The sequence below is a fragment of the Pongo abelii genome, chromosome 4, assembly GCF_028885655.2.
Source record: "Pongo abelii isolate AG06213 chromosome 4, NHGRI_mPonAbe1-v2.0_pri, whole genome shotgun sequence".
Classification (NCBI taxonomy): domain Eukaryota; kingdom Metazoa; phylum Chordata; class Mammalia; order Primates; family Hominidae; genus Pongo; species Pongo abelii.
The window spans coordinates 141,397,595-141,408,944 of NC_071989.2; positions in this window are offsets into that span (position 1 = coordinate 141,397,595).

The following is an 11,350-nucleotide window of genomic DNA, read 5'->3' on the forward strand; positions in this document are numbered from 1 at the left end:
TGAGACCATCAATTGAAAGAATGACTTTAGCAAGCCATAGAGTGCAAACATATACGTTATTTCTGTTTTTTATGTATTTCACAGCGTTGTTGCAAGTACTAAATGGGACTGTATAATTAAAGCTGCTTTGTCAAGCAGAAAAGGACTATACAAATATTTTAGAATATTTTAGCTGCACCTACATGTAATGTCAGCTCACGGAGCTACTATTCTCTTAAAAAACCCACGTTCTCTGAAATATATATAACTTTCTGAAGTGTGTTTGTGTGTGTGTTTCTGGGTCATCCATATTTTTTCCTTTTTTTTTTTTTTTTTTTTTAATTTGAGACAGAGTCTCGCTGTGTCGCCAGGCTGGAGTGCAGTGGCGCGATCTCAGCTCAGTGCAACCTCCGGGTCCCTGGTTCAAGAGATTCTCTTGTCTCCGCCTCCCGAATAGCTGGGATTACAGGCACGCGCCACCATGCCCAGCTAATTTTTGTATTTTTATTAGAGACAGGGTTTCACCATGTTGGCCAGGATGGTCTCGATCTCCTGACCTCATAATCCACCCGCCTCGGCCTCCTAAAGTGCTGGGATTACAGGCGTGAGCCACCGCGCCCAGCCGTATTTTTTTCAATTAATAATTAACACTTAAAATGTTTTAGGAGCTGAGGACAGAGCATTTGAACAAATAAAATCCGTGTACACATGGAACTTTCTACAGACAATGAATGAAGACTGTTCCCATGGGTATAAGTACTCTAACGAAAAATATTTCAGAGTAAGTGATTAAAGAGTGATTAAGAGTTAGGGAAGGTGATGATGTGACCTTTGAGCACAACTTGTTCTTCAAAAAAATGGGCTCTTACATGTTGTGTTCTCCATCTTGCTTTTTTCATTCCTCAGTGTATTTATGAAAATGTTTTCCCGGTCAGGCGCAGTGGCTCACGCCTGTAATCCCAGCACTTTCGGAGGCCGAGAACGGCGGATCACCTGAGGTTGGGAGTTCAAGGCCAGCTTGACCAGCATGGAGAAACCCCATCTCTACTAAAAATACGAAAAAAATTAGCCGGGCGTGGTGGTGCATTCCTGTAATCCCAGCTACTCGGGAGGCTGAGGCAAGAGATTCGCTTGAACTCGAGAGGCGGAGGTTGCGGTGAGCCGAGATTGCGCCATTGCACTCCAGCCTGGGCAACAAGAGTGAAACTCTGTCTCAAAAACAAAAAAAGAAAAGAAAATATTTTCCCACGTCCGCACATACAGATCTAATTCATTCTTTTTATATATTATGTTATGGATTACATGGATATTCCCCAAGTATCCAGCCAGTACCCTATTGCTGAACCATTCGATCATTTACCACAACAACAGAAAGAGTAAATTTTTAAACAACCCCCCGTGTTGCTATAAGATGACGTCCTAGTAGGATTGCTGGGTCAAAGGACATGCACCCTGTTTTTCTTTTTTTTGAGACGGAGTCTACCTCTATTGCCCAGGCTGGAATGCAGTGACACGATCTTGGCTCACTGCACCCTCCGCCTCCCGGGTTCAAGGGATTCCCCTGCCTCAGCCTCCCGAGTAGCTGGGACTACAGGCGACTGCCACCGTGCCTGGCTAATATTTGTATTTTTAGAGACAGGGTTTCACCATGTTGGCCAAGCTGGTCTCAAACTCCTGACCTCAGGTGATCCGCCCGCCTTGGGCTCCCAAAGTGCTGAGATTACAGGCGTGAGCCAATGCACCAGAATGGCGCTATTGTTTTTTTAAAAAATGTTTTTACCCTTTATGTTTTACCATTGGTTATTGTAACTATTCAAGAAACCTCAGTGCTGTAACTGGTAAAATTGGAATCTGGTACAAAAATCAAGTGTGAGTTTACCCTTCATATGCCTTGGCATAAAACAACAAGAACTCTTCTTCCAGTAGCATAAAAAAATTTAACTAACTTGGCCGGGCATGATGGCTCACACCTGTGGAATGCAGTGACATGATCTTGGCTTGTGGATCACTTGATGTCAGGAGTTCAAGACCAGCCTGGCCAATATGGTGAAACCCCGTCTCTACTAAAAATACAAAAATTAGCCGGGCGTGGTGGTGCGTGCCTGTAATCCCAGATACCAGGGAGGCTGAGGCAGGAGAATTGCTTGAACCCAGGAGGCAGAAGTTGCAGTGAGCCGAGATTGCACCGCTGCACTCCAGCCTGGGTGACAGAGCGAGACTTGTCTCAAAAAAAAAAAAAAAAAAAATAGAATTACCCAGGCATGGTGGCACATGCCTGTAATCCCTGCTACTCGGGAGGCTGAGGCAGGAGAATCGCTTGAACCCGGAAGGCGGAGGGTGCAGTGAGCCAAGATCATGTCACTGCATTCCACACTCTAGCCTGGGTGATGGAACAAGATTCCATCTCAAAAAAAAAAAGAAAGAAAAAGAAAAAGAATTTAACTAACTTGGCTAAATAGGGGAGTGGTTCAGAGCAGGGTGACCATTCATTTTGTAAAGAACAGTGGCTGTGCAAGGGGATTTGAGAGTGGCCATTCTGGGCCTCTGTGGGTAAGAAGCTCTGATTCTCCAAATGAAAACAGGATTGGCTCTTTCATCCACCTCTGAGCATGAGGGCATGAGTAGTGCCCGAAACTCCCCGGAATGAGGTGAGACCTGCTTTCCTCAATTTATTTCTGCTTTCCAAGAAGACCTAAAAACAAAATGCTCAAAAGTTGTGTCATGTTTCCTTATCTTCAGATGAAGCTGCTTGGGTTCCTTAAAGTCCTTGGGCTTTGATGCAACACTTTGCTGTGACATAGATCATAAGGCTGTGTGATTGTGAGTCCGGGATTTGCTGGCTCCTCTGGTGATTTAAACTAGTCTGCAGTAGAAGAGAAGGAAATTGACATGCCAAGAGAAACAGAGATGAGAGACAGAAAAAGACCTACCTAGACTTGATTTGCTTTTCGTTTGATTATTTGGGGTTATCTCAGCTTCCTCAGTATATTCCTTTTTTTTTTTTTTTTTTTTGAGACAAAGTCTCACTCTGTCACCCGGGCTGGAGTGCCCCAGCATGATCTCGGCTCACTGCAACCTCTGCCTCCCAGGTTCAAACAATTTTCGTGCCCCAGCCTCCCAAGTAGCCAGGATTACAGGCATGCATCACCATGCCCGGCTAAATTTTTTGTATTTTTAATAGAGATGGCATTTCACCACGTTAGTCAGGCTGGTCTCAAACTCCTGACCTGAAATGATCTGCCTGTCTTGGCCTCCCAAAGTGTTGGGTTTACAGGCATGAGCCACTGCACCCGGCCTGCATTCCTTTTTTTATTAAGATAGTTCAGGTTAGGTTTCTGTTTCTTGACCCCAAAGGATCCTTGACTTTATCACCAGAGGTAGGGTTTATCCTCATTTTACAAATAAAGGGACTGAGACTCGGGCATGTTAAAAAATTTGTCCAAGGCCCACAGCCTTGAGCTTTTTCCATTACACATCTATTCCTCCCTTCCAGCCAGTTTTGTTTGAGATAACATAGAACCAATTTCCTTATGTCAATTCAGATTCAATTGCAAGAAAAACAAAACACCTCTGGCTAAGTAAACAATGAATTTATTGGCAGTTTATTGGCTAGCTCACAGTATAGAAGTAATTGAACATCCAGGCCTTGCAAATATCTTGAATCAGAAAAGTTCAGATCACAGGACTGGGAACTTGTGTGCTTCCTCTTTAAACAATTGCCAGCAGATCATCAGGTTCAACCCCCTGCAGTATCTGTGTACCTAATATTGCCTCAGCTTGAGCCGAGGTCACACCACTGCACTCCAGCCTGGTAAACAGAGTAAGACTCTATCTCAAAAAGAAAAATACTAAATCAAGATTAAGTTTACATGGTGTGTAATGCAAAATAAAACAGTAATTATAATTTGTTTTATGAATAAGAATGGCAAGAATGTCTCCACAAAAAGCAAATATAGCTTAAGAACACTTTAGGGCCAGGCATGGTGGTTCATCCCGGTAATCCCAGCACTTCGGGAGACTGAGGTGAGTGGATTGCTTGAGCCCAGGAATTTGAGACCAGCCTGGGCAAAATGGCAAAACTCTGTCTCTATCATATATATATGATAGAGCTATATTACATATATATATATAATTTTTAATTTGTTTTTATTTATTTATTTAATTTTATTTTTGAGACAGAGTCTCACTCTGTCACCCAGGCTAGAATGCAGTGGTGTGATCACAGCTCACCGCAACCTCTGCTTCCCAGGTTCAAGCAATCCTCCCACTTCAGCCTCCCAAGTAGCTGGAACTATAGGCATGTGCCACCACACCTGGCTAATTTGTGTGCGCGTGTGTGTGTGTGTGCGCGCCCAGGCTGCTCTTGAACTCCTGGGCTCAAGTAACCCACCAGTCTCAGCCTCCCAAAGTGCTGGGATCACATGCATATTAAAGCTTGCTTCAAATTTCGAAGTATTGCCAGCATTTGTAAATGTGTCCACTTTAGGTAATACAGTACACTTGTCCATTTATTATATGTTGGACCAGGATTATTTTTGTGACAAAATATTCATGCTCTGTCTCTGCATTTAAAAAATACTGTTTCTGGCCAGGCATGGTGGCTCATGCCTGTAATACCAGCACTTTGGGAGACGAAGCGAGCGGATAACCTGAGGTCGGGAGTTTGAGACCAGCCTGACCAATATGGAGAAACCCCGTCTCTACTAAAAATACAAAATTAGCTGGGCATGGTGGCACATGCCTGTAATCCCAGCTACTCGGGAGGCTAAGGCAGGAGAATCGCTTGAACTCAGGAGGCAGAGGTTGCGGTAAGCAGAGATCGTGCCACTGCACTCCAGCCTGGGCAACAAGAGCAAAACTCTGTCTCAAAAAAAAACAACAAACAAACAGTTTCTTTTCCATTTTCTCCAATGAAATTTTATTAGAGGTCATTTAAAAATCGATGTTCTGAAGGGCTATATTTTTTTATTTTAATTTAATTTAATTTTTTTTTGAGATGGAGTCTTGCTCGGTCGCCTAGGCTGGAGTGCAGTGGCGCAATCTCGGCTCACTGCAACCTCAGCGTCCCGGGTTCAAGCTATTCTCCTACCTCAGCCTCCTGAGTAGCTGGGACTACTAGAGAGTAGTGGTGCATTCATAGCTCACTGTAGCCTCGACCTCCTGGGCTCAAGCCATCCTCCAGACTCAGCCTCCTGAATAGCTGGGATTACAGGCATGTGCCACCATGCTTGGCTAATTAAAAAATTTTGGGGGCGGGGATAGAGGCAGGGTCTTGCAGGTTCACGACCACATAGGCTGGTCTTGAACTCCTAGACTCAAGTGATCCTCCTGCCTCAGCCTCCCTAGTAGCTAGGACTACAGGTGCTCACCACCAGATCCAGCTAAAGGGCTTTTCATCATTGATAAACCCTCAAAGTATATTTTAATCCCTGGCATTTTTATGTGAACATACCTACTGCACTGAATCATGAATTTTATATGTGGTAGACTGATTCGTTAGGGCTCCTCAAATTGCAAGTGAACCAAAATCAATCCTTGAAAAAAAAGTGTATTTAAAGGATGGGAAGATACTGGGAGACGCCAGAGCAGGGAAACTAAGCACCTCAGCCCAGAACCAAGGATGTGATGCCTTTTGGCAAGACAAACTAGCCTCTGCTTTCCTCCAAGTAGTGGTCTCTTTCCTTCAGGCCTCTCTGGCTTAAAGTATGGCCACTGAAACCTTGGGAACACATTCTTATGATTCCGCAGCCTGTCAAAGACAAACCCAAGCAAATAAGGCAATTGATTTTATTCAGGCTGTTGTGATATGGCAAGCAGCTTAGATTGAAGGTCAGACTCTTGACAGGGTATGTTTGTCCGACACTTACAGGGAGGAGTCGGTAATTCACAGGTGGGGTGTTTTATAGTTGGAATTGTTTTTGTGATCAAGGTGAGTCTCAATCAGCTGAACAGGAAATATCTCTATGGCTAGCTAGTCTCAGAGGGACAAACAGTTCCCCTTATGAGACAAATAATGCAAATTTGGAGAGTCTGTGTCTGGTCTTGCCATAAGTAAACGGGGTCACTGGTCTTATCTAAGTCCTATCCAGAAGAGTGATTCTTTGCAGTAAGCTGGGACAAAGAGTGTGTGTGTCGGCATGGGGTGAGGGGGGGTGGGGGGCGGGTGGTTCTTAACCATCTCAGTTTTCCAGAAGTGTAGGACTTACATAGAGTTCAATGTTATGAAAACAGGAGAAAGACTATTCCACCAGCTGAGACACTCTGAAGAGAGCGCCATGTGCTTGGTCACATGTTTATCTGCTTATCTCTCCTTCAAATCATTGTGGTCCAGTGAGAGGAGGTGCTGTGAATAATTCAGCTTGGGTTATGCCCACTCCTATTGTAGCGTGGTAGAGAGAAGGGGTCCTGGGAAGATCCAGAAAAATCACCACCACAGTGGGCAAACTGTCACAATTTAATTCCAGTGGAACTTAATTTGAAAACTTTTTCTTTTTCTTTCTTTTTTTTTTTTTTTTTGAGACAGAGTTTCGCTCCTGTTGCCCAGGCTGGAGTGCAATGGCACGATCTCGGCTCACCGCAACCTGCACCTCCCGGGTTCAAGTGATTCTCCTGCCTCAGCCTCCCAAGTAGCTGGGATTACAGGCATGCACCACCACGCCCGGCTAATTTTTTGTATTTTTAGTAGAGACGGGGTTTCTCCATGTTGGTCAGGCTGGTCTCGAACTCCTGACCTCAGGTGATCTGCCTGCCTCGGCCTCCTAAAGTGCTGGGATTACAGGCGCGAGCCACCATGCCCGGCCAAAAACTTTTTCTTATAGCAGAAAAAGACACAAACCTTTGTCCAAAATTAGATAAAAAATAGATAAAATTAGATAGTGGCACTGTAATGATGATGCTCCTAAGTTACCATAAATCTTTTTCTTGACCTTTAGACAGTCCAAGGAGTCTCACGTGACATCCCACGTTTCCTTCCTCAAATTGCCCCTCCCTCTTTCAAATCTTAATTCTATAAAATTAAGATGGCAAGGCCAGGCGTGGTGGTTCACGCCTGTAATCCCAGCACTTTGGGAGGCCGAGGCAGGCAGATTACCTGAGGAGGCAGGTGGATCACCTGAGGTCGGGAGTTAGAGACCGGCCTGACCAACATGGAGAAATCCCGTCTCCACTAAAAATACAAAATTAGCCAGGCGTGGTGGCGCATGCCTGTAATCCCAGATATTCAGGAGGCTGAGGCAGGAGAATCGCTTGAACCTGGGAGGCGGAGGTTGTGGTGAGCCGAGATCATGCCATTGCACTCCAGCTTGGGTAACAAGAGCAAAACTCCGTCTCAAAAAAAAAAAAAAAGAAAAATGAGACAGCAAATGTTAAGAAGCGTTGGTAATATTTCAAGTTACTCTGTTTTTGACAATTCTTTTGGCGGTACTTCCTAATTTCCCATTCTACCTCAAGGCCTAATTTGGCTTAATGTGAGCTAGAGGTCACAGAAATCCCTGTTCCAGAAATCCCTGTTCCCAACACCTAAGAGCTTTAAAGCCTCAAGATATCTGAATCAGTAAGGTGAGAAAACAGCCTATTGCAATAATGCTCCAAGGAAATTGGATTCCTTAGGCCAAAATAAGCAAATATAGACAGGAAGTCTTAGAGCTTAAGAAACACAGAAGAGTTTTTAAATCCTCACCTTTCCATTCCAACCAGTGAAAATGCAAACAGGGAAAAAGAGCTCAGAAATCTCTTCTTGTGAATAATTGGATTTCCAACCAGTAGTTAATTGGGCTTAATGTAATCACAGGTTATTCAATCAGGCTGCTATTGGTGAAATCTATGTGGTTTTCTTTTTTTGACCCTTAAAATTGTAACCCAGGTGTTACCTAGGGGCTTTGTTGAACTTGGAGAACTGGGTAATCTTGGCTACAACATCTAGGGTCTAGGGTAGTTGAAAGATGACTCTATACTTTTAGTGGTTTAATTTCACGTAGGCTTCACTGTCTCTGTTCCTGCTCCAGGTCACATCTGAATAAGAGGCTGCATCTCATTTGTGGGTGCCCACTAGAAATCCCACTGCGCCAAGCATCTCATGATTTTATTGAAGGTTTGTGGGCTGCAGTAAAGGGTTGTCACATGCCAGCTGTCTCTCTGGCTCTCAATGACTTTCCCCACTTCCTCTCTAATCAGGACCCCTTCCAAAATCCCACAGTCCCTACATATTGCCTTGTGAAACTCCCTGGAAAGTTATGTAAATAAGTGTCCCCTCCCCTATATAATTTAACTCAAAGCCCACCCAGGCCTATTTGGATTCCTCTGCTCACTGGTACTCTGGTGCCAACTTTTCCTCTAATTACATCAACACTGTGAGATATCTTTTAGGGTATTTTTTTTTTTTTTTTGAGATGGAGTCTGGCTCTGTCGACCAAGCTGGAGTGCAGTAGCGTGATCTCAGCTCACTGCAAGCTCCACCTCCCAGGTTCATGCCATTCTCCTGCCTCAGCCTCCCAAGTAGCTGGGACTACAGGCGACCACCACCACGCCTGGCTAATTTTTCTATTTTTAGTAGAGACGGGGTTTCACCATGTTAGCCAGGATGGTCTCCATCTCCTGACCTTGTGATCTGCCCGCCTCGGCCTCCCAAAGTGCTGGGATTACAGGCATGAGCCACGGCGCCCAGCCAGGGTATTTTCTTTTTTTTAGATGGAGTCTTGCTCTGTCGCCCAGGCTGGAGTGCAGTGGTGCAATCTCCTCTCACTGCAACCTCCGCCTCCCAGGTTCAAGAAATTCTTCTGCCTCTGCCTCCCAAGTAGCTGGGATTACAGGCACGCGTCACCATGCTCAGCTAATTTTTGTATTATTAATAGAGATGGGGTTTCACCATGTTGGCCAGGCTGGTCTTGAACTCCTGACCTCAAGTGATCCACCTGCCTCAGCCTCCCAAAGTGCTGGGATTACAGGCATGAGCCACCACGCCTGGCCATTTTAATGTATCTTTCTAGTTCATGATGACAGTCCTCTAAAAACTGGATGTTGGTGACCCTGTACCCCTAGCCACACTTGACTGAACTAGTTTGACTGATTTAAGCTGGGTCAATCAAGGCCTCTTACCTGAGAATTTTATGTTAGAACTCACGGTCTTTACTTTTCATCCCTGTGTAGGGTTGGTCCTGAAGCATGTATATTCAGAGCTGAGGGGCAGCCAGTGTCTGGAGAGAGAGAAATCTGGTCTACAGAGAAAGAAGGCTGAGGCAGGTGGATCACTTGAAGTCCGGAGTTCAAGACCGGCCTGGTTAAAATGGTGAATCCCTGTCTCTATTAAAAATACAGGGCCAGGCATGGTAGCTCATGCCTGTAATCCCAGCAATTCGGGAGGCCAAGGCAGGCAGATCACGAGGTCAGAAGTTCGAGATCAGCCTGGCCAGCATGGTGAAACCCTGTTTCTACTAAAAATACTAAAAATTAGCCAGGCATCGTGGCATATGCTTGTAGTCTCAGCTACTTGGGAGGCTGAGTCAGGAGAATTGCTTGAACCCAGCAGGCAGAGGTTGCAGTAAGCTGAGATTGCGCCACTGCACTCTAGTCTGGGCAACAGAGTGAGACTCCATGTCAAAAAAAAAAAAAAAAAAAAAAAAAATTAGCCGAGCATGTTGGCACATGCCTGTAGTCCCAGCTACTTAGGAGCCTGAGGTGGGAGGATCTCTTGAACCCAGGAGGTAGAGATTGCAGTGAGCTGAAATGGTGCCACTGCACTCCAGCCTGGGTGACAGAGCGAGACTCTGTCTCCAATAATAATAATAATAATAAATAAAAATAAATGTTTTTTGTAGAGACAGGGTCTCACTATATTGCCCAGGCTGGTCTCAGACTCCGGGGCTCAAGTGATCTGCCCACCCAGACCTTCCAAAGTGCAGGGATTACAGGCGTGAGCCACCGTGTCCGGCAACCATCACTACTACCTGTTTCCAGAACTTTTTCATCATCCCAAATAGAAACTCTGTATTCACTTAAAAATGATTCCCCAATCTGGCTGGGCACAGTGGCTCACGCCTGTAATCCCAGCACTTTGGGAGGCCAAGGCGGGCAGATCACAAGGTCAGGAGTTGGAGACTAGCCTCACCAACATAGTGAAACCCCGTCTCCACTTAAAATACAAAAATTAGCCGGGCATGGTAGTGGGCGCCTTTAGTCCCAGCTACTCAGGAGCCTGAGGCAGGATAATTGCTTGAACCTGGGAGGCGGAGGTTGCAGTGAGCCGAGATGGTGCCACTGCACTCCAGCCTGGGCGACAGAGCAAGACTCTGTCTCAAACAAACAAACTAAAACCCCATCCATTCTGCTTAGCCTCTGGTAACCTCTATTTTACATTCTATCTCTGTGAGTTTGCTTATTCTAGCTTCCTTATATAAGTGTAATCATATCCTATTTGTCCTTTTGGGTCTGGCTTATTTCACTTAGCATAATAATTTCAAAGTTCAGCCAGGTGGTGGTTCACACCCGTAATCCCAGCACTTTGGCAGGCCAAGGCAGGTGGACTGCTTGAGCCCAGGAGTTTGAGACCAGCCTAGGCAACATGGCAAAACCCTGTCTCTATAAAAAATATAAAAATTAGTGAAGTGTGGTGGCATAAGCCTGTAGTCCCAGCTACTCAGGAGGCTGAGATGGGAGGATCACTTGAGCCTGGGAGGTGGAGGTCTCAGCAAGCTGAGATTGTGCCACTGCACCCCAGCCTGGGTGACAGAGTGAGACCCTATCTCAAAAAAACAAACAAACAAAAAAACAAAATAATGTTTTCAAGGTTTATTCATGTTCTAGCATTTATCTGGATTTCATTCCTTTTTATGGCTCAATAATGGTCCATGCATGGCTGGGCATGGTGGCTCCCACCTGTAATCTCAGCACTTTGGGAGGCCGAGGTGAGTGGATCACCTGAGGTCAGGAGTTTGAGACCAGCCTGGCCAACCAACATGGTGAAACCCCGTCTCTACTAAAAATACAAAATTAGCTGGGCGTGGTGGTGGGTGCCTGTAATTCCAGCTATTTGGGAGGCTGAGGTAGGAGAATCGCTTGAACCTGGGAGGCAGAGGTTGTAGTGAGAAGAGATCGTGCCATTGCACTCCAGCCTGGGCAATAAGAGCAAGACTCTGTCTCAAAAAAAAAAAAAAAGTCTATGTATATAGCACATTTTGTTTATTCATCTGTTGAGGGACACGGGTTGCTTCCATCTTTTGGCTATTGTGAATAATGCTGCTATAAACATTGGTGCGCAAGTATCTGTTTGAGTCTTTGCTTTCAATTCCTTTGGGTATATAGGCACTTGTGAGTGGAACTGCTGGCTCATAGGTAATACTATGCTTGGCTCTTTGAGGACAAAGTATAATTTTTATTT